The sequence below is a fragment of the Octopus bimaculoides genome, chromosome 21, assembly GCF_046866305.1.
Source record: "Octopus bimaculoides isolate indiv1 chromosome 21, ASM4686630v1, whole genome shotgun sequence".
NCBI lineage: Eukaryota > Metazoa > Mollusca > Cephalopoda > Octopoda > Octopodidae > Octopus > Octopus bimaculoides.
Window position 1 is genome coordinate 16,261,438 of NC_142948.1, and position 25,796 is coordinate 16,287,233.

The 25,796-nt window shown below is 36.2% G+C and overlaps 1 long non-coding RNA gene across 1 annotated transcript in view; it reads right to left on the minus strand.

The window, feature by feature from the left end:
* Window positions 1-1,475: 1,475 nt before the first annotated feature.
* LOC149131499 (uncharacterized) overlaps window positions 1,476-25,796 on the minus strand; it is a 118,929-nt gene continuing 94,608 nt past the window's right edge. Inside the window, exon 3 of the long non-coding RNA XR_016237759.1 lies at window positions 1,476-1,562. This is a non-coding gene — a long non-coding RNA (uncharacterized LOC149131499). The remainder of the gene's footprint in view (window positions 1,563-25,796) is intronic.

The window sequence follows — 25,796 nt, forward strand, 5'->3', positions numbered from 1 at the left end:
CATATGAATACAGTGTACATTTAAACACTAGAAAGAACAGCTAAAGTCCAAATGTTTTTATTTTTCATACCCTTCGAAATTTATCCCTAATAGTGGTTTGGACTTTAGTTGTTCTTTCTAGCATGCAAGGAATCCTATGACGGATACCTCTTATGTGTTTAAATGTACACTGTATATATATATATATATATATATATATATATATATATATATATATATAAATAAAAATTAAAAAATATAAAAAAGGGTTTTGTATGATTGTGTATAGAGGAATATATTATTTAAAAGAGTTCCAACTCTGTCTGTTTTTTATGTTTTATTTATATTCTTATAAAATTAATGTGGGATATAGAATATTGAATATATAATATAAATGGTAAAATGAAATGAAGTATTGAATGTCTTATTGAATATATGAAATATCGAGTATTAAATATATAAGGACTAGTATACTTTCCTGCCTCATGCCAGTCATAGGACAGGACCTTGATGACTGCCATATATACATACATAGCAGGCTACCACACAGTTTCCACTTTTCTTTTTCTTTTATTTGTTTCAGTCATTGTACTGCGACCATGCTGGGGTACAACCTTGAGGAGTTTTAGTTGGAAGAATTGGCACCAGTACTTTTTTGGCAAGATTGGTACTTATTCTATCGGTCGCTTTTTGCTGAACTGCTAATTTATGGGAGCATAAACAATCGAAGACCGGATGTCAAGTGGTGAGGGTGGGGACAAACACAGACACAAAGACACATACACATATATATATGTATATATATATATATATATATATATATATATATATATATATATACATATATATATATATATATATATATATATATACACACACATATACATATATGTAGATATATATATATATATATATATATATATATATATATATATATATATATATATTATGTTGGCAACTAAGTTCCTACCATTTTTTAAAATTTTAATTTTTTAAAAGGTTTAATAAAAAATAAGAACTAATTAATCAATAATGTACTCACCCTTGTTGTTTACAACTTCTTCCCAACATTCAACAAGATTTTCAATACTTCGTTGATAGAAATCACCCAATTTCGACTCGAAAAAGTGATCCAATCAAGCTCTCAATTCTGCATCAGTATTGAGTGAAAGTCCGTGCATAGCATTTCAAAGAGATCAAAAGAGATGGAAATCCATTGGTGCCAAATCAGGAGAGTACGGCGGGTGTGTCAGCACTTCCCAGTCATGCGTTTGAATTGCTTCCTTGGTCATATTGGCAATATGAGGGCAGGTGTTGTTGTGCAGCAGAAGATGTCCATGCTGCTGATTAAGTCGTTTCTCTTTTCTCTGCCAGTTCCCTTGTCGTTTGACAAGAATTTTCGTGCAAAAGTTGGTTTAATCGCTCTTCATCAAACTCAACTGGACGGCCAGAATGAGGTACGTCTTTGAAGTAAAAATTTCCATTTTTGAACTTGGTATACCATTCACGAGTGGTTCTTTCAGTTATGGCACCCTCTCCATACACAGCACAAATGTCGCGAGCAACTTTTGCGTCCTTAGAACCTTGATTAAAAGCAAAAAGAAGGTGTCAAAGATGCTTGTTTTTCTTAACTTGACATTTTAATGATCTGAAAATTAACTAAAATTAACTAGTAAAAAACAAAATAAATTCCAAAACTGGGACTAAACGTGGGACTATGTGGTTGGGAAGCAACCTTCTTACCACACAGCCATGTATGCACCTAAAAAAGGTGGCCAACAAGTGTCTTTAGAGAATCAAACCCTGTAGCTCTCAAATTCCAGCTGGGTGCTCTGTACCATTTCGCTAAGAGATCCCCTATCTACCAAATTCACTCACAAGGTATTGGCTAGGACTGTATCTAAAAACACATGGGTACAGAGCAAATTTCTTAACCATAAGGTCAGAGTAAAAGCCCCCTTCAGTCATGAATGCCCATGGGATTGCACCTAGAAAGTTCCTGTCTGAGACACAAGTCCAGGCAAAGGTGTTTATAGAAGACCAGCATTCACCCATGCATACCAGCCTCCCCTCTCTATGCCACCAATGCTATCCAAGGGAAAGGGAAAGGCCGATACAGCTTGGCATCAGTGACATCCCAACTCATTTTCATATCTGAGTGAATTAGAGTAATGTGAAATAAAGTGTCTTGCTCAAGAACACAACACACAGCCCGGTCTGGAAATCAAACTCATAACCTCATGATTGTGAGAATTATTCTAAAAATTCCCCCGGCATGAAACTTTTTTGATTCTAAAAGGATGAATAACAAAGTCAGCCTTAGTGGGATTTGAACTCAGGATGTAAAGAGCTTGGAACACTTTATGCAAAGCATTTTGTTTGAAGCTCTAATGATTTTTCTAATCCACCACCTTTACATACACACATACACACACAATGGAACACATACTAAAATATATGCAACTGCATACACATATTCACCAAAATACTCGTTCATACACAAATATGAATGTACACAGGTATCCAGATACAGCTACACTGATGCATACACCTACATACACAGATACATCCTTCTACATACATTCCATAGGTGACACACACATACACAAACAAAAACGAAAAGGAAACATTTAGGGAAAAGCAAATGGGAAATGTAGTTTTCTATTCAATTCCACATAAATATAACATTCAAACAGCCGATGAGTAAACATTCATATAAATAATTTATGATGCTATGTTGCAGCATAGAAATTTAAATAAGAACAGATAAAATAATTACTAATGTATCCATGGAGTTAATTGGAACATCAAATGCATTTCATAAATGGAAAGGAAAAAATAGAAACATATAAAGTGTCAACACAATTATTTCACAAGATCCAAATGATGATGTATTTCATTTAAAGAGACTTTATGTATCTGCAATGTTATTTTATTAACTTATTGTCACTGTTGTATTTCCAAAGACTGAATTTTTTGATTTACTTCAGTCACATTCCTGCTAAATAAATTCTGTTCATTTCTATATATATATATATATATATATATATATATATACATATTTGTTATATTCCTGTGTATTTTTAATAAACTCCTACAGTATCTCACATACGTCACCTAAGCCTATTTCCTTTGAACAGAAACAATTGCTAATTAAAATAATTAAATAATTACCTGAGTTCAGCTTGCATAGTTGTTGGATTGCAGCAAGAAATCCAAAATTAACAACAGTTCAAATTTACCTAACAGCTGTGATAAATTTGGGAAGTTTCTTTCAGTGGTTCAAGATCTCTCATAACAGAAGCAGCCTATACATACATAATATGTACAGGTACTTGTGTGGCTGTGCGGTAAGAAGTTTGCTTCCTAACCACATGGTTCTGGGTTCAGTCACACTGCATGATACTTTGAGTAGGTTTCTTCTACTATAGCCTCAGGTTGACCAAAGCTTTAATAGTGGATTTGGTAGACGGAAACCGAAAAAAAGCCTTTTGTGCATGTGTGTGTGTGTGTGTGTGTTTGTGTATGTGTTTGTCCCCCACCACTGCTTGACAACCGGTGTTGGTGTATTTACATCACCGTAACTTACCAGTTCAGCAAAAGAGACCTATAGAATAAGTACCAGGTTTTAAAAAACAAAGCAAGTACTTGGGTTGATTCACCTGACTAAAACTTCTTCAAGGCAGTGGCCCAGCATGGCCACAGATTAATGATTGAAACAAGTAAATGATAAGAGATAAAAGATCCATGCGCATGTGTGTGTGTGTGTGTGTGTGTGTTTGATCGTCTTCTGTCACTTGACAACTGATGTTGGTGTGTTTACATCTCTGTAACTTAGCAGTTTGGCAAAAGACACTGATTAAGTAAGTGCTAGGCCTACAAAGCATAAGTCCTTGAGTCGATTTGTTTGACTAAAGGCGGTGCTACAGCATGGCCACTCTCAAATGACTGCAACAAATAAAAGAATAAAAATATATATATAAATGTTTGTGTGCATATTTATAGATTACACAGGTCTGCAAAAGGAAACTTTCGGAAAATTTTTTGATAATTTCATATTTCTAATTCAAGATATCATAGAAGCTCTTTCCAACTAACAAAAGTTTTCTCACAATTGAATGATAAAATATAACATAATTTGTAGGTAAGTCCTCATATGGTAAGACAAAATGAAGAGGAAGGCCCTCAAAGGGCATGGTCAATGTAGTTTGGTACTTTATTTGGCAAAATAAAATGGTACAAGTGTGACTCAAAGGTGAGAAAATAGATTTCTATAAGAGTTCCATAAATGTTTTAGGTTCAGCATCTCAAGATCTCTTTTTCTCGCTTGGAAACTCCTGGAACTCTTTTGCTTGTGAGCATTTGATGAGCATCCACAATGCAACACTCAACAGTAGTCAACCATCATACTGACATTCCATCTTCCCTTCTATCTTTTTCCATCTCTTTTATGTCTTGATGAAACCTTTCCCCCTGCTCCCCACTCCTTAGATTTTCAGGATAGAAATCCAAATAGGATTTTAATCCTCATTTTACATCTAAGGCCTCAAACTGTTCCAGCATTCTTCCCACAATGTCTTTGTAGTTTGGATCCTTCTGATTATCCAAGGAATTTTTCATCACATTCTTTAAAACTAATCCATGCTTCATTTTTGAAAATCACTAAAAGTGTTTTCAAAATTTTCATCCTTGATGAGTTTCCTTATATCTGGTCCCACAAATACACCCTCTTCATCTCTGATGTCTTTTAGAGTAGGAAACTTGCTATGCAAATACTTGAAGCTCTCTCCACCCTGTCACAAAGCCTTTATAAATTGTTCATGAGGCCAAGTTTTAAATGTAAAGGAGACAAAAGAACTCTTTTCAGATAAACTTTCTCAAAAGATATTCTTTGTTCCTTGTGTAAGCGTATCCCTATTTGGTCATTGATTTTAGACCAATGGAGGTTTCTGGCTCTATTGTCCCATTCACACAAGAAACAAGGAAATTTTATGTAGCCTGACTATTGTCCAAGCAATATAAGTTTTATCAAGTTACTATAAACTATTGAGTTGTCATTTTTGAATTTTATCACGTGTAAGATTAATGCCAAATATTCACATGTTTCCTTCATGAGCACTAAGTGTTCAAAAGGGATGGAATCATATGTATTACCATTATCAATAGAACAGCTTTAAGACTTCTCCTTAAAGAGTCTCCATTCATCAGGTCTGTAACTTATATCAAATCTCTCAATTAGTCCTGATGAATCTATACAATAAACCAAAACATTTTCTTGAGTAAAATAAGCAACAAATTCTTTTTTTGCTGTTACAACATCAATAGAATGATGGCTGAGGAACTAAAAGGCTTTTGAATTTCAGTGTGGAACGTAAAAGCTCTGTTGATTCCTTTGTGGGCCTAAGTCCCCTCCACTAAATCATTTAATTCACATTGGCTGAATAGCTGAGGTTCTTCACCTTCACTACTATTGAACTCGTTATTGTCATTGATATTGCTGCTTTCTGACTCAGAACTCAAGTGTATGTCTTCAAGATTTCCACAAGGCATATGGAAATCTGGACAATGTTTTCCCCACACTTCGAATTGTGTCCCTGCACCTTATATAAGCAAAAGTAGCTGTCACCACTGATTTTTTAGGTTCCCTTCATATCACTGAAACCCCAAAATAAAAAGACTTCTTTGTACATTTTCTCCATTGTCTAAGTTCTTCAACATGAATTGAGCAGGTCTTATAAGAAGCCCACTTATCTTGGTTTCCTAATTTCACACCAAAGTGTGCAGAGTAAGATTTTTTGACAAATTCAGTAATGTTTCTCTGATGTTCCTACATCATAAACCCACCAAAACTTATCCTCATCCTGGCTTGCTGCACATCTTCTAGAAGATACTCTTACTTCAAATGAAAGGAAATGGAACAGAGACAGTGCTAACAGCATATATTTGATTTACCATCTAAAGGTATCCATTGTATCATTAAAGAAGCACTGAAATGTAACAATACAATAAAACAATGTATGTAGCATATATATATTGAAAAAATGACATTTGGAAATAACTGAAATATAAAAAAAGATACAAGAGGCTAAGGCACATCTTTGTCTCCTCTCTGCTTGTGAGTGATGCAGGCAGCTCTCTGCATAGCTGAAACAGTCTCAACATTGCTAGAAGCTTATTTTCCAAAATTATGTCTTTTAGTTATACTGTTATAATCTATTTAAATGTGGTAATTAATAGTAATAAAGGAAGATAATAGTTAAATTAAGGTATAATGGTGAAATGCAATTGCTGATTTGATGGAAAAACTGTACGTGATAGGATAATTTCTTTGTAATTTTTGAAACCAGCTGGTAAAAAGTGGTCAAATTCACCCAATAAACGTGAAACAATTTTTTGGTCACAGATTTGTGTTATGAGACAGATAGAGAGATAGATAAATATTCAAATGTTTCACTTTGTCAATAACAGAGGAGCTGTGTACACAAGAATTGTTGCAAGGTATATTTATACCACATGTTTATTGACTTCATAAAATCCTTTGATAGGGTATAGAGAGAAGCACTGTGAAATATCATGAAGAAGTACAACACCCCAATGGATCTAGTCAGAATATTGTGAAAAAACTATTTGAGATGTGTACTGATCCAGCACTGAACAATGATAAAGCAATGCAATCATTTGAAACAACCAGCAGAGTTAAACAGGGCTGCTCATTATCTCCTGAACTTTTCAATCTATTTCTTGGACAAACCATGATAGATTGGTGGAAGAATAATCACTGATGTATGACTTGTAGCTGATGTTTATTTGTTAACTGTTTCTAAAGGTGAATTATCTGATATCATGGGAAGACTAGTTGTTTCTTCAAGTAAATATTCCATGAAATTCAGCTGTTAGAAACGTCAGGTCATGCTGACAGAAGAACAATACACAGAACAAATAAGCAATGACACCAGCAGAGATGCAGACTTAATCATTAACATTCAGCAGGAATTGGTAGATATATCCATTTTAGTAGGACTCTGTAGTCAATTAACAGGTATAAAGAAATGAATTTAAATGGCAACAACACAATTCATAATGAAGAATATGATATGAAACACAATCATTACAATGAGTGACAAACCAAGGTTAATACAACCTATGATGCTGTAATTGTGTTGTATGGATATGAGACGTGGATACACTCAGAAAACCATCGAGGTGAAATTGTTAGTATTCAGAATGAAATGGTTTCCAAGAAGTTTTGGAATTACATGGAAGGACTACAGGACAAATCAGTTAGTCTTAGAACAACTTGAGGCATTGGTTGGAAAAAAAGAGAAAGACAGAGAAAGCAAGGTGAGTAAAAGTAGTAGTTTGGTTATGACTGAGTTTGGTGAAACAGGAAGCAAAAGGAGAAGAGAGCCCCAAGGAAACATAAAGATATCATCAAAGAGGAAAACATCAGAATCTCCAAAAAACATAATCAACTTGAAGAAAAATGTTGATAAAATATCCAAATATTTCAATGGTTTCAAAACAAGGAGAATCTCATCATCATCATCATCATCATCATTTTAACATTTTTGCTATACTTCTACAGGTTGGACAGAGTTTACCGAGGCAGATTTTCTATGATGGATGCATTTCTTGTCACACCTACAATTACACACACACACACACACACACACACACACACACACACACACACACACACACACACAATAGGCTTCTCTCAGTTTCCTTCTACCAAATCCATTCCACAAGGCTTTGGTTGGCTCAGGGCTAGAGTAGAGGACACTTGCCTTAGCTGCTATGCAATGGGACTGAACTGATAACCATGTGGTTGGAAAACAAGATCCTTAACACACACGCACACGCACAAGAAGCTTCTTTTCAGTTTCCATGTATCATATCCTCTCACAAGGTTCTCATCAGTCTAGGGCTATGGAGGGAGGCATTTTCCCAGGTCTAATGCAGTGGAACTGAACCTAAAACCATGTAGTTAGAAAGTAAACTTTTTTACCACACACACAAACAGGTCTGTAGGAAAACCATCCTGTATACACTATTCCTTCTGATTCAGATTGGATAGTCATGAAAAGAACACTCTAAAAAATAAATTTGATCGATGAAAACTGATCCGGACCAGCCAGTGTTAATTCCTGTTCAATCTTCCTCAAGTGCATTTGGGATTTTTAAGGTAAAAGCAGGGTTTTGTTATACTATGACATGAAGAATATTTAGTCATTGCAAGTGAGAGGTGAATTTTGTATGAACCAGATTTCACAGCAAAGCAGTCTCAAGGAAATTCTATGATTAACTATTTCTTATGCTGTACAGAAAGTTCATTTCCTAAAAGACTTAAAGATTGTAAGAAGACTAGATATAAAAGACTGAAAGAAAATGTCATTGATGCAGAAATTCCAATATTGCTTCAATAAATGTGAGAGTGTCCATAAAATTAGTTGAGGTAGTCATCTAAATCAACTTCATTATTCACTATGTACCTCAAGCAATTTCCTTTAACGAATTCATTGCCAACACATGGTCAATTTGCTTTGCACTTAAACAGCACAAAATTATTAAAATGAAAAGTTCACAATAAAAGCGAGTGGCTATGTGGTAAGAAGTTTGCTTCCCAACCACATGGTTCCAGGTTCAGTGCCACTACATGGCACCTTGGGCAAGTGTCTTCTACTGTAACCTTGGGCCAACCAAAGCCTTGAGTGGATTTGGTAGAAGGAAACTGAAAGAAACCCATTGTATGTGTGTGTGTGTTTATGTATATCAAAGAAGTTGAAAATGCACAAGAATTTGTTTTTTGTTTTCACATTTTTAAAAACTTAACAGGTTTCACAGATTTCTCTGATTCCAAACAATTGAGATAGAATAACATGGAGCTATGCTGCAACTGTACGACGTATATATATATATATATGGGAGAATGTACGAAAAAAACAACAACAGACGAGGACAGGTGGTGTAAACAACAAAAGGATGTATTAGTATGACGCTCGGGAATACGGAAAGTCTTTAACGTTTCGAGCTGTGCTTTTCAACAGAAAGAATACGGAGACAAGGAGAAAAACACAGAGAAAAAAAAAATATATATATATATATATACATACTAATAACTGTGTATATATATATATGCTAATAACGAACAGTAAGAATGAGTGCTCTACTGCACACTGACATTACACATCCGGTGGAGCATACTAGCTTCATTCCTTGCAAGCTCAAGCACGTCCTCAGCAGTCATGACCCATGTTTCACTGCCATGTAGCATGGCTGTTCGCACACATGCATCATACAGTCTACCTTTTACTCTGAGTGAGAGGCCTTTGTCACCAGCAGAGGTAGGAGATCTCTGAACTTTGCCCAGGCTATTCTTATTCTAGCAGCTACACTCTCAGAGCAACCCCCCCCCCCCCCACTGACTTAGTCACTTTGGTAACGGAAGCTATCAACTACTTGTAGTTTTTCCCCTGAAATGTGACGGAAGCTGTTTTCTGCACATTTTCAGTGTTTATTGCCCCTGAGCATTTGCCACACACAAAAAAACTATCTTCCCAGTTAACCTTCCTTTGATATTGCTGCACCTCTTATGTGTTTATAGCTTACACTGGTTACATCTTATGGAGTTTCTACCTATGCCTTTTCTACAGATCAAGCAGGGTCATCTACCTGAAGGGATTTGTGGTTTGTCTGCCTTCCTACTTATTAGGACTTTGGTTTTAGGTAGGTTGACTCTAAGGCCCTTCAATTCTAGTCCTTGCTTCCACACCTGAAACGTTTCTAGTTCTGATAGTGACTCAGCTATTACTGCAAGCTCATTAGTATAGAGGAGCACCCAGGGACATCCTGTCTTGAATTCCTCTGTTATTGCCTGAAAGACTATGATGAATAAGAGGGGCTGAGGACTGATCCTTGGTGGACCCCTACCTGGAATTCTTCATTGTACTCGTTGCCAACCCTCACCTTACTGACAGCATCCCTGTACATGGCTCGTACAGCTCTCACTAACCACTCATCTATCCCTAGTTTCCGCACTGACCACCAGATAAGGGATCGGGGGACCCTATATATATATATATATATATATATATATGTGTGTGTGTGTGTGTATGTATGCATGTGTATATACATTTATTTGTTTACATCCCGTAACTTAGCAGTTGAGCAAACATAACTGATAGAATAAGTCCCAGGTTGAAAAAATGTACTGGGGTTGATTCATTTGACTAAAACTTTTCAATGTGGTGCTCCAGCATGATCACAATCCAATGACTGAAACAAGTAAAGCAAAGATAAAAGAAAGATGTATAAATATAAAAGATTAAATATTGTTAGACACATATCGTTAATGGAAGAGAGAAACAATAATAATTAATAATGTAAGAACATTTTATTAGTAATTTTGACTTCCTCTAAAATATTTTCTATTGGGAATTTTCTAATTAATTTCTCAATTTCGAAATTACATATAATTTATTATGTATCCAATTGTATGCATGTGTATGATGTGCATGGATATTAATGCAGAAAAATAACAGACCACACATGCTACAATAATATTTACATTAGTGATGCCATGCTCCAAGATGATAATGTGTCAGGTAAACATGGCAGCTTTTCTTTGTATTTGGCTTGGTTTGAGTGCTTCAGTGTGGTAATCTTCAGGTCGGTTGAAATTTGACTCTTCTGGGGATAAGATAATTACATATTTACCAATGTCCTCTGGATATCTGTATAAACATGACAAGCAACAAGTAGCATAAGAGATTTATGGGTGAAGCAAATATGTCAACAGTCAGCTTCCTGGACAGTATTTCAGTTTAATTTTGAAATGGCATAAGCCCTTAGGGAAAACAGGCAGCTAGTTCCCTTGGTCAAATATAAAATCCAATATTCAACAGAACCCCGTTTAACAGATAATCCAAGAAATCAGCAATCATTTCAAAACCTCATCATAAGTTTGACCAATTTATTGAAATGGAATTAATGTAAGTTGAAAAGTTACAATGCCATGCCAATATTACCAACATTAGCGAAGAATTTGAGCTAATGAGAGATCCTTTAAGTTAGTGGTTCTCTGTTCGGGTGCATAAGACCGAGGGGGGAGGGTCCATATAAGATTTTGGTGGGTCTACATAAGCAAAATAGAAAATTGGGAATGCACAGTATATTAAGGATTCATGAAGAAATTTTAATTTAGATCTATTTATTGCAAGAAATAGTTCTCTTCCTCTAACATTATACGTAGTTCAACCTATGCAAATTAATGTGTGGATAATAAATTAGGAATTCTGAAAGAAGCTTCTATGAAACTAGCTTTTAAACATTGAATAGAATAGTAATCAAAAGCATCCATAGATGAAAAATGGTTTAGAACCCCTGCTCTAAGTAGTGGATCAACCTACTAGAAATGGTAGCCAAATCTCTTTAAAACCACACCTAATGTCTTAGGAGGAGAAGGCTATGTACTAACCATTTCCCCCAGTCCTACACTATAATGCATTCCTTCTGGAATTCCCTAGCTCCTAGAAAACTCACAAAGGCCAATGTAATTTCCTCTGTATCAAACGGATGAGTTTTTCTGAATGATACATAAGAAACAGTGAAGTTGCATGCCTGCATATCCACATCTCACGTTTGACAGTATGTAGTTAAAAGTGACACACACATGCTTTAAACAGGTATTGTTTCAAACCCTGTTTCCCTGTTTCTCACTCAACTTTGATAAGGGGTCCACCCTAAATATCAACCTACCTCTTTTCCTTCTCTTTTATCTTAATTTGCAATTCATTGTGCACAACTTTCATGTTAATTTTGTTTTGTGTCTACATTGTTCACCATCTCTAAAATATTCATCGATTTGTTGTAACCTCTCAAGTTTTCCTATTGTGCATTTTTATTCCCTTCATTCCATTTGCACTATTTTACCTGTCTACATATGAACCCACACACCACCTGAAAAAGAAAAGGGACATTTTATGGTTGGAATGAGTCTGAACATGACCCGTTCAATCAGGGCTGAACTAATGTTAACCAACAACAATGACACCATTAAAGATCCGAAAAATAAATATGGCTGAATATTAATGAGGCAAAATGATCTTATAGGTGCAAACATGGCTGTGTGCTAAGAAGCTAGCTTCCCGACCTCATGATACCAAGTTCAGTCCCAGTGCATGGCACCTTGGGCAAGTGTCTTCTACTAGGGCCTCGGGCCGACCAAAGCCTTGTGATTGGGTTTGGTAGACAGAAACTGAAAGATGCCTGTCATGTGTGTGTGTGTGTGTGTGTGTGTGTGTTTGTTTTCCACCTCTGCTTGACAACCGGTGCTGGTTTGTTACATCCATGTAAGTTAGCAGTCTGGCAAAAAAAGACTGATAGAATAAATACCAAACTTAAAAAAAGCATGTCAAATCATTTGAATAAAATTTCTTCAAGGTAGTGCCCCAGCATGGCCACAGTCTTATGACTGAAGCAGATAAAAGATAGAAGACTCTGTCGCAAAACGAATACGTTTTTGCTGCTAATATGTCAGTTGTTATAAAGATATCATCCACAGTAAAACTTTAGCACAGGGGAAGTAATGACACACAGCAACACAGTGTGTTTGGATTATTGCTTTTACTGCTTGATACACATATATTATCACTTGATATTGAATATTTCTTGTTGTCCACTACAAGACTAAGAGAGGATTTCACTTTTACAATACTGACTTCAGAACATGTATCTATTATACAATATCACTGACAAGCCAATGAAAGAGGATCTGCTACTCCCTCAAGCTGCACTCAGACATCTTTAAAAAGAGTATGGAAACGTTAGAAATTCTAGTCCTAGATCTGCCTTATAAAGAGAATCATGATTTGTAGCAATGATAGCTCTGTTTCATTGTTGTTAAATATATATTCTTTTATACATTTCAGCCCTTAAAGCTGTTGCCATATTGGAGCATCACTGGTGTAATTACATTTCAATGGCCAATCTTATGCAATTGGCTTTTGATGAAGGGGGGAAGTTTGACAGTGCTGCCCTCTTTTGAGTTTCCTGCCTTGATATAGATTCATCTGGGACTTTGGATTGCAGAAGGACAAGATATTTCTTGAAAACATCTACCCCTACTCCATGAAGATTCCTCAGATGTTTTGGTATGGTGTTAAATAGCTGTGGGCCCTTGAATCCCAAGTTATTGCAGTACATGATCCTCACTCAAGACAGGATACATATATTTATGTTTATGAATTTGTGTTGCAAGATTCCTGATGTAAAACTGTGTGTCGAAATAGATATTGATGTATTTTGGGATGGTCATTTTTTTTTCTTTTGCCAAATAAACACACGCTCTATATATTCATTCTTCACTCATTTATTACTGTACCTATCTTAACTCATGTCCGTTGTCCGGAAATCTTTCATCACACATCTGTGACCTCTTCAGTGACACTTTCTATCCTCATGTGTGCTCCTGCTCTACTTAGTCCATGGACTTAGGGGAGCAGTTAAAATAAGAACAATAATAAACAAGTGAAGGACAAATATATAGCATGTGGTTTTATTTTGAAAAAAAAAAAAAAAAAGAAATGACTACCCCGAAATGCAACAATATATATATATGTGTGTGTGTGTGTGTGTGTGTGTGTGGAAGTGCAATGGCCCAGTGATTAGGGCAGTGGACTTGTGGTTGGAGGATCGCGGTTTCGATTCCCAAATCGAGCATTGTGAGTGTTTATTGAGCGAAAACACCTAAGCTTCATGAGGCTCCGGCAGGTGGTGGTCGCGACCCCCGTTGTACACTTTCGTCCCAATTTTCTCTCACTCTTTCTTCCTGTTTCTTGAGTAAAGCTGCGATGGACTGGCGTCCTGTCCAGCTGGGAGAAACACATACGCCATAGAAACCAGGAAACCGGGCTCATGAGCCTGGCTAGGCTTTAGAAGGGCGCATAAATAAATAATAATAATAATAATAATAATAATATATATATATATATATATATATATATATATATATATATATATATAGTCCACAGATGAGATCCAGAGATTCTCAGTACAGAAAACATTTAGTTGTGCTCAAAAGATTCAAACTTAGACTCAGAAGTCTTTACAAGGGATCGATTCCACAGGGTAAAAAGTTGCTATAAGAGGGACCAAGTTGAGTCGATACAGAGGCAATTATGCAGATAAACAAATTAGTTATACCAAATATATAATAGTTTGGGCATGAAGCACAAAATATATTTATATGTATACATGCAAAATGAGAGAAAACAAAAGATGGAAACTTTCAGACGATGGATATTTAAGTACAAATATATAGATATTTATATTTAATAGATCCAGCGTACACTGGGTACAAAAGACTGAGAAAACTAACACTTTTCTTCCACCCCTTTACTTTTCTCTGTCGTTTGCACTCTCAGAAGGTTGGATCTATTAATATAAATATCTATATATTTGTACTTGAATATAAATATCTATATAATTGTACTTAAATGTTCGGCGTCTGAAAGTCTCCATCGTTTGCTTTCTCTTGTTTTGCATGTATACATATATAAACATATTTTGTGTTTCATGCCCAAACTATTATATTATTTTTGATACATCTAATTTGTTTATCTGTATAATTCTCTCTCTCTCTCTCTCTCTCTCTCTCTCTCTCTCTCTCTCTCTCTCTCTCTCTCTATATATATATATATATATATATATATATATATATATATATATATATATATATATATATATATATATATATATATATATGTATATATATTTATATATAAATATAATTCTCTTTTAGACATACACTTTTTTATATACATCAGTAATGACTTTTTCACAGGTAAATGCTTTCTCTGTATATTGAACAAATATAATTCTATTTTCCTAAATCAATTGCACTTCTACTTCAAGGCCCCAATAAAACTATAGGATGTTATTCAGACACTCAACTGAGTCCTCTGCATGAACTTTAGGTTAGTTAAAATATGTTTGTGACATATTTAAACTTCCAAAAGCAAATCCAATGCAGTTACTGTGGAGAACATATTCTCTCTTATGGTTAAAAGGTATAAAAGCACCATATCTGATCAGTGCTCCCACCTATCATATTTCCAGACATGCATTTCTGGTTTATCTCTCTTTGGTATTTCCCATTGAGGAAGGCTAAAGAGCCAGAAACATGCATCTGGGTGGCGAGCTGGCAGAAACGTTAGCACGCCGGGCGAAATGCTTAGCGGTATTTCGGCTGCCGTTACGTTCTGAGTTCAAATTCCGCCGAGGTTGACTTTGCCCTTCATCCTTTCGGGGTCGATAAATTAAGTACCAGTTACGCACTGGGGTCGATGTAATCGACTTAATCCCTTTGTCTGTCCCCTCTATGTTTAGCCCCTTGTGGGCAATAAAAGAATAAGAAACATGCATCTGGGAATCTGATAGGGAGAAGCACTGGACAGATATGGTGTATTTACACTTTTTACAATATGAAAAAATTTCTTCACTACGGTAATATTGGTGAATTTGCTTTTAGAAGTTAAAATGTACCACAAACATATTTTAACTAACCTAAAATTTGTTTATTCCTAGTCACTACTTGGAACTGAGACTAATACATATGATATTTGTTAACAAACCTGAAGGCTTTGTAAGTTACAGAGACAGAACAACTATGGAAGTCTCTTAGTACAGTAATAGCTATATAGTAATATATCATAATAATAATAATATATATACTCTGATTTAAAACAATATTTTTTTATATAAACAATTCACTGAAAAGTGATGAGCTAACCTAAGCCAGAATTGAACACAGTCTACCTTTCATTCTGAGAGAGAGAGTCCTTTTGTTGCCAACAGAGGTAATAACTCTCTGAACTTCCTCCACCCTATTCTTATTCTAGAAACAATATTTTCAGAGCATCCTCCACCATTGTTAATTTTGTTACCTAGGTAACAGAAACTATCTATAACCTCAAGAGAGCCTCCTGGGCATTTGAGAGAATCTAAGTCCCATGTGCTCTTAGTGCTTATTTTTCCTAGTACATGTGCCACATACGAAGATGACTTTATCTGTTAATCTACCTGTAATTCTACTGCACCTCTTATGTGTCCATAGCTTATATATATATATATATATATATATATATATATATATATACGTTTTTAAAAACGGCCTTAGTATCTTCTGTAAAAGAGACTGCTAATTTCTTGGACATAACCCTAGACTTGCAAAACCAAACCTTCTACCCATACCACAAACCTGGAGAAAACCTCAACTATGTGAACTTCTCCAACCACCCCACCTCCATCCTAAAAGCTATTGTGGAAAGCGTTTCCTACCTTTGATGTCAATAAATTATTGTCGTTCCTGAACATTGCTTTTTATACCTACCATAGACTTCTCAAAACCTATAACCTTCCTACACTTAGATTCTAGGATCTTCCATTTACATATTAGTAATATATATATATATATATATATATATATATACACAGTGGGATTAGCCATTGCTGGCATCTCAAGGCTATTATTTATGTCAAGGCTGCTGAGAAGATGACAGTTAAACCTACTACAATGGCACAAGACTAGGTACTGAAAGTTGACCTTGGGAATCGACTGAATCTCCCAGAAACCGTCACCTCAAAATTGTTGAGCTCAGACACGGTGCAGATCTTGGAAGTAAGCAAGTAGCTGGTTCTGTAAGGAAGAATCCATTCCCTGGAAGGACTTTATTAAGAAGGCAAATGAGAGAGAGAGAGAGAGAGAGAAATATGCCGAGAGAGTGGGGGTATGTCAAAACAATGAAGTGGTGGTGATGGTGGGGGAGGAAAGTAAGGTGTGGCTCTATTGAAATAGAATGTAAAAGGTTCGTAGGTTACTCTTTCTGCAGTGCCTAGGGCATATTGTATATTACTGGGATCTGTAACTAAAAGGTCATCAAATAGGGTCTGGATGCAACAGAGGTTGCTTCAAAGTAGTTCTGGATCAGGAGGTAATAAGCCTTGGAAGAGATTGTGCTACCTGGGATAGTGCTAAGTGGACATGAGTTGGAGCTCGACCAACCCTGGTTGAGTTGCTTGGGTGAGGGTGTCAGATTGTTGAAAGATCTGGAGCACCCAGTGAGTCCAGGAATTATCACTGATGATGTGTCCAGGTGCATTACAATAGCAGTTTATGAATAATGTATAGTGTAGGGTATAGGTAGTGGGTAGCGATTTTCTTCACTACTTCAGGGAGTGACGACCCTGCCTGACAGGAGTCCCAGGCTCAGCTGGTTCCGGTTGACAGTACCCGGTATGGGCCCCTATCCAGGGTTACAAAAAGAAACAACCTTCAAAGAAATGTCAGCAAGATTAAGAAAGGAATCCTGATGATTGGGCCATCCAGGATTTTCTTACATCTAGCCCAGGCCTGCACAAAACTGGAGAGGAAACTGGAGTTGGCACTTCAGTATGTGCAACTCTTTTGTCTCCCGAAACAAAAGGATGCCAGTAACAACAATAGTGTAGGGCAGCCATGCATCTCCTCTATAACAAGACACCCATGCCTGTACTTCTGTCATACTTTAGCCTCCTAGCACCTGGCATAAAGCCACTGGCCCCTCCCTAATAGCCCAACCCACACTTAGGGGGTGCTTTTCTCTTTCCTGATTTTTCTGTCTTGTAATACTTGACAACCTATCTAATGCTGGTAGCATGAAAAATACACCCAGTAAACACTGCACACTGGTTGTCATTATGAAGGGCTTCCAACTGTAGAAATCTTGCCAAGCTGATACAGGAGCTTAGCACAGCCCTGCAGCTTGCCAGTCCCAGTCAAACTGTCCAGCCCATGCTAGTATGGAAAAGAGATGTTACATGATGATGATGATGATAACAAGATGTTACTGCTGCTGCTGCTGAAATATATAAACAACCACAAAAACTATACCACCACTACTTTCCATACTCACCTGAGATTTCCATACTCACCTGAGATTTCAGTAAATTTTACATTAAGCAATATCAACAGAATGAAAAAAAAAACACACAAATCTCCCTCAAATGCAGAAGCACATATTACAGAATGCAGTTGAAATGTCTCCCATGGCTGGAATGTCTTCCTTCCTGAGTTTGAGTGAGGAAAAAAATTGTGATCATGTCAATCATTCATCTTTTATCTTTTATCTTTTATTTGTTTCAGTCATTTGACTGCATCCATGCTGGAGCACTCCCTTGATCTATGTTGTTTTTTTTTTTTTCTTTTGTTTTCTTTTCATCTGGTACTCTTTATCAAATGATGGATGAAGATATCCAGTGAAATCAGTGGAAATGGAAATGTCTAAGACTGAGACGGCCTCAGCTACAGCAATCTTATTTAACATCTCCTGCCTGAAAATAGGTGTAAATATTATGCTTTTGCTATCTCATATATTCACATAATTAGCAAATACCCTGGATTCTGTTACTTATTTGATCAGTCTCTTTTACTAAACTGTCAAGTCACAGGGACATAAGCACAAAACAAACACCAGCTGTCAAGCAATGGTGGGGAAGAATGGACACAAACACACACTCATACGTACACACATATGACTGGCTTCCACACAGTTTCCATCAACCAGATCCACTCACAAAGCATTGCTCAGCTGGGGCTACAGTCAAAGTGCCATACAGGGGGACTGAACCTGAAACCACAAGGATGCTTAGCCACACTGCCATGCCTGCATCTACGATGGCAAAGTTAGAGAAATAAATTGTTCCATTTAGACAGTTCAGTTAAATTTCTCTAAGAAGTGGAATAAAGAAATCTGGCATAAAAATTCCCATAATATCCACAAGACAATTTCTGTTCTAAGCCAAAACATCTTAAACTGTTGGTGTATTAGAAACAATATTGATGTCAATAAAACTGACATCAATCATTGGAAACATAAACAGAAGATGTTCTATATTTGTATAAGATGAGATAAAATAGATACTGACGTTTCATATGACAGCTAATTAATAGCCAGGTAACAACACACCACCAAAAACAGAGCAAAACCATAAAAATCCAATGAAAACAACAAGCAAGTGGAGAGGCTGATTAGATCAGATATTTTCATATTTTCTTCACTGACAAAAACCTTGTCCAGTGTTGTTCATCTTTCTGTCATATTATGCCACATACACACACACCCACATGTGCGTGTGCATGCACACACACACACACGTTCTTTTACTTGTTTCAGTCATTTGACTGTAGTCATGCTGGAGCACCACCTTGAAGGCTATTTTAGTCAAAGAAATCGACCCCTGGGACTTATTCTTTGTAAATCTAGTACGTATTCTCTCAGTCTCTTTTGCTGAACTGCTAAGTTATGGGGACATAGACAGACCAGCATCGGTTGTCGAGTGATGGTGGGGAGACAAACAGATACAAACACACAAATTTACACACACACACACACACATGAAGGGCTTCTTTCACTTTCTGTCTACCAAATCCACCCACAAAGCTTTGGTCAGCTCGAGGCTATAGTAGTGGACACTTGCCCAAGGTGCCATGGAGTGCGACTGAACCTGGAATCATAAGTTGGGAAGCTAGCTCCTTACCACACAGCCATGCCTGCGCCTGTGTATATATATATATATATATATATATATATATATTATAATTATAAGCATAATTATAATTAGAGTTCAGCAAAATTGCTTCACCACATACTGAAATTAGAAATAGCAGTTGAATACTATTCCACTACCATAATACATTTCCCAGACAGCAATACTCTTAACTCACGCAGGCAAAGAGCAAAAATAACGAATCCACCCGGCTTTGATTAACTATATACGTATTTCTGGATTAAAGAGATGTAAAACATATTACTCACTTACTTCCATCATCAGTATAGTATCTCAATTATAAATCTGAGATTGCTAATAATTAAGATATGCGTGAGTTAGGAGTATTACTGTCTGGGAGATATCTTATGGTAGAGGAATAGTATTTAACTGCTATTTCTAAATTTCAGTATGTGGTGAAGCAATTTTGCTGAACCCTAATTATAATTACGCTTATAATTATAAAATCTTTGTATAAGTTTACCAATAATGGTTCTTTTAACATTCCTGTTCTTTTTTTCTGTCTTGCAAATTACAAGGCAACATCACTAGTGCTGGTGCCATGTAAAAAGCACCCATACAGTGTGTGAAATGGTTGGTATTATAGGAAGGGCTTCCAGCCATAGAAACTTGCAGCTCACCAGTTCCCTGTCAAACCAACCAACCCATGCAAACATGGGAAGTGCGCATGGCATGACAATGATGAGGATATACATACACATGCACACATACACACACACGCATGCACACGTACACACACATGCATACCCACGCACACACACATACGCATGCACACACAAGCATACACACACACTATGAAAGAATGGTATTGGCTATATGAATTTTGCACACAGACACACACCTCATAAACCTGTCAGATTTTTAATGTAAAACATATTGAAATTTCTGTCTCTCAAATGGAACATACTACATACAAGGCCATATGTACATACACACACACACACACACAGCTATAAAATCAACTTCTTCATATGTTCATCTTCCATATTGGTATGAATTGGACAAGTTATTCTCATCCGAGTCACTTCTTATTAGGAACCACTGTTCTCATAGATTGATGGTCCAACATGTTACTTCACCCTGGTCCCTATGAATGGCAGCCCTTCCTATCAACCACCAGCTTGCTGAGTATACCAGGCATTTTTTCTCATTTTGCTGTCACAACAGCAACTATTGGCAAGACGTCACTAAAAGAAATTCTCAAGTGCATGCTTTTCTCTGTACGTTTGCCAACCATCGTTGACAGCAAGATGAATCACTGCTATCTCTAGTGGTCAAGTGTCCATCTATAATAAGAAATGCGAAATTCTGTCTGACCATCTGTCCAGAAACCCTATATCTTTGTCTACATTTGCTCTGAATAGACATATTATACCTTTTTGGAATCAGGATGATCCTGGGATTGAAAATCTGCCCTTTATTTGGTTCTTGCACATCCAGCATTTGGATTAGGTCTGGATGAGGATTTGCTAACAGCTGAAAATTCAAAATTTTAAAAGAACTCCAAAAATTGGTGAACTCACAAGTTTTTCATTTAAACTGAACTGAAAGTAATACCATATTGGTAGAATAATACCATATTTATTTCTTTATTGCCCACAGGCGGCTAAACATAGAGGGGACAAACAAGGATAGACAAAGAGATTAAGTCGATTACATCGACCTCACTCCGTAAGTGGTACTTATTTAATCGACCCCGAAAGGATGAAAGGCAAAGTCGACCTTGGCGGAATTTGAACTCAGAATGTAAAGACAGATGAAATACTGCTAAGCATTTCAACCGGTGTGCTAACGTTTCTGCCAGGTTGCTGCCTGTAGAATAATACCATATTGGTAGGATATCAATAAATGCTTTATTATTATTGCTCTCTTTAGTTTTGGGCCACAGGCCCAATTAGCTCTCCACAGAAACTGGCTTAAAAATCTGTACAGAGTGCAGCTTTTAAGCTAGTCATTGACAAGACAAAGGAAGATCAAAATCACGTGACCTGGTGGTGTCAGCACTGGAGATGGTGGGGATTTAATCTTCTCACTAGCAATATAAACAAGACTGCATTTTGCATCAAAAGCAAATATGAGAGTTCCTTTCGTATTAATTACTACAGTATAATTTGTTCTCGCAGAACATCCACATTGAAGTGGGGATAAATATTACCATTTTACTGTTTGTACTGGCTGTATCTTTTCTTTGCACCAGAATGTGAGAGGTTGTCATGTCCTTAGCAAGACAGGTGCAAAAGGACCATCCATCTCCATGTCCTATGCTCACTTACCTGTCAAAACAGAGGATGCTCTGGTGTTGGAAGCATTTCACTATGGCATCAGCAGAGAAGGGACTATATTGTACACTAGATGTAGAGGACACATGACTGTGTGGTAAGAAGCTTGCTTCCAACCACATGGTTTTGGGTTCAATCCTACTGTGTGGCACCTTGGGCAAATGTCTTCTACTATAGCTTCAAGCTGACCAAAGACTTGTAGGTGGATTTAATAGAAGGAAACTGAAAGAAGCTTGTCGTGTGCATGTGTGTGTGTGTGTGTTTGTGCCTGTGTTTGTCCTCTACCGCTGCTTGACAACCAGTGTTGATATGTTTACATCCCACATAATCTAGCAGCTCAGCAAAAGAGATAAATAAAATAAGTACTAAGCTTAAAAAATAAAAGTACTGGGGTTGATTCATTCGACTTAAATTTCTTCAAAGCAGTGCCCCAGCATGGTCACAGTCTAATGACTGAAACAAGTAAAGGATAAAAGACATGTGCTTTCACTCAGCTAATATGACTGAGGAGGCGAATAGGACAAAGAGATTGATAACAGGAGGTTGGCCAAAACAAGTGCAATGTGTTAGTAATTAGGTCCACAAAGCATAGCTGAACACTTCATTCAGACTGGGCTGCCACAACCTGTTACTCCCTCTTTCCCATCTTTTGTTGCTTAAACCCTTTAGCATTCAGATTTCTCTAATGCTCATTTATCTACATTGTAGGAATTAATCCTGAATTATCTCATATCTTCAAGATTTTGGTGATGTGATTGTTTATTTTTAGAATGACATTGTAGAGTCGGTGTGAGAGGCTGGCTCTACCTAGAAAATTTGGTGAGTTATGGGTTAAAATTTTGAGGACTTCTTTTAAGCAGAGTCCACAAATGGGGTGTTTGCTCTGATATGGGACACCAGAGTCTATTATAGTCCAACAAAGTCTATACTGTATTTGTATTTTTCTATTGATTAGATGGTGTACGTGGCTGGCTAGTGATGTGCAATTGCTATTCTCTTTATATTTAGACTTATTTAAATGTACATAATATCTTTGTTTAAAATTTCTGGTAGAGCACAGCATGTTGCTTCTTAATTTCTGGTTGAGTGAATTGCGTCATGGTGGTTAATACCACCTCTGCCAACTCTTTTACCATTTTCATTTGCTTCCTTCGTTTTTGTATTTGATTAGCAAGATTCATTATGTGAATTTGTGTGTTGAAACAAATTTTGTTGTGTCTCGGGAGAGTCATCGTGCCAATATAATTAACACACACACACTGGTTCAATTCCACTCATTTACTAAATATCTGAGCTTTGACAAACAAAAACAAAACAATTGGATATTTAGTAAATGAGTGGAATTGAACCAGTGTGTGTATTAATTATATTGGCATGATGACTCTCCCTAGACATAACAAAATGTGTTCCCTTGCTGAAGTAATTCTAAGGGTTTTTTTTCTCTCGATCATTTAATCTTTTATACTTTCAATTTGTTTTCTTTCCTTCCTTCCTTCTTATTAAAATTTACTGCTAAATAAAAACTTTATTTGAGAGATAAGTGGTTGAAAGGCGCAAAAGCTTGATGGTAGATGCATTGTGATTGTAGTAATGAGGGTGGTGGAGAGTGTAGGACAATAGCAGAGGTGAACAGAGTCAAGAGTGAGTGATGGGTGACAATATAGAAATGACAGTGTTATTGGGTATAAATGCTATGATAAACACCTTTATATATATGTATATAGGGCAAGTGATGAGAAAGAGAGAAAGGGAGAGAAGGAGAGAGAAGGAGAGAGAGAAGTAAAGAGAAAGAGAGAGCAAAGAAGGATGGTCTAAAGCAATCTTTTGCAGAGAGCCCAAGTCAAGTGCAAGAGATGTGGAATCATCAAGATCATGATTGGAAGGTGGTGGTGGTGGGGGGGAAGGATTGGATGAGGGTAAGGTATGTATGGTTATTCATCACCGTAGGAGTAGCAGAGGTGATTAAGAGATGAGTGATGGATGAATGTGAGTGAGAAGAGAAGTATTAAGGGAATGGGTGGAGGAGGGCGATGATCAACAAGTAGAAGAGACTTCAAGAATGTGGATGGGGACGGCGCATCACGGATTGGAAAGATGCATACATACATACATACATACATGAATGTGTATGTGTGTGTGTATGTGTGTGTGTGTGTATATATATATATATATATGTATACATATATACACATATGTATGCGTAAGCATATATGTATATAAATATATATATATATATATATATACAAACATGCACAAGAAGTATATATAATTATATTAATATATATATATATATATATATATATATATATATACATGCACACACACATATGTATACACACATACACACAGACATGTATATACATACACACACACATATATATATACACACGCATACACACACATACACATATATGTATACACTGGTATGTGTATACATATAGGTGAATATTTATATACATATATATATATATATATATATATATATATATATATATATATATATATATATATCTGCATTTAAACTATTGCTTTTGTTTCCTTTATACTGTTGCTGCCAGTTACAAAACTATCTAATGCGCTAACTGGTATATGCACAAATACGCAGGGGTGATACAGTGATCACTGTAGTATAATAAATAAATATTTACATTCTACTTTTGTATTCAATACTTTTAAGCTTTTGCTTGTAAAATCACTTACATACAGAGAGACAGACACATACATACATACCTATATACATACATGCATACATACATATGCATATTTACGTACATACATACATATGCATATTTACATACACACATGCACACCTATATGGGTATATTGTAGAGAGAGCTGTTTGGTTTATACATGTCTGTTTAAATACTCAACTTAAAAGCTTTTTATCAAATTTTCCTTAGAATTCCTAACAACGCACCCCACCTTTGATGGTGGAGGGCAGGTATTTGTGCTCTGAAGCTAAGCATTAAGAATGAATTTGCCTGTGTAAGTATGTACACACACACACACACACACACACACACACACACACACACACACACACAATATATATGTATGGATATGCAGCAGGAGCACAAATACACATAAATTATTGTTTATCAACAACAAAGTAGCTTCTGCCTCAGATTTGTTTCATCTGAAGATTATATAAGAATATCAAATTCTATGAATTCCATGTCATAACTGTGATCGAAATGATAATACATCTGCATGTTTTATTCATCATCCTATCTTGTAATACGCCTATGTATCTATACACACATGCACAAATGCTTACACTCACACATATACATCATCATCATCATCGTCATCATTGCTTTACATTTATTTTCCCATGCTGACATGGTTAGTTTTCAAGTGTAGTAGAGATACTTGCCCAAGATACTAAGCAGTAGGAACGAGTCTTGTTTGATGTTTTTATGTCACATAAAAACAGGGCCAGTGCTAGAATGTATGGAACCCAGTTAGAGAATTCTTCATGGGGTCCTTTACTTTATGTTTCGTTTTGTATGCCAGTCCCAGCAAAAAACACTGTGGGCTTGAGGTTCCACCATTTTCCACAACAATATACTAAAACTTGAAAGCTCATATGAAAGCTTTAATGCTTTATTACAAGTCAAAATAATTACTGGTATGCTGTTTGTGAGTAAGCCTTTTCTGGCATACTTATCAGAGAAGTCTTTCAAAATCATTTCCAAGTCAATAATTTTTCTAATGTCATTTTCTATAGGTTCCACCGCCAAATTATTTAGTCTCTCTTGTGAAACTGTAGACCGTAGGTAGGTTTTAATCTGTTTTAGTCTTGCAAAACTTATTTCACCTGAACTGACAGTTACAGGCATTGTTGAATAAATCCTCAAAGCAATAAAAACATTTAGGAAATGTTTAATTCATCATAGTATTCTCCACTCGAGATGGTGTGCAGGGTCCTCT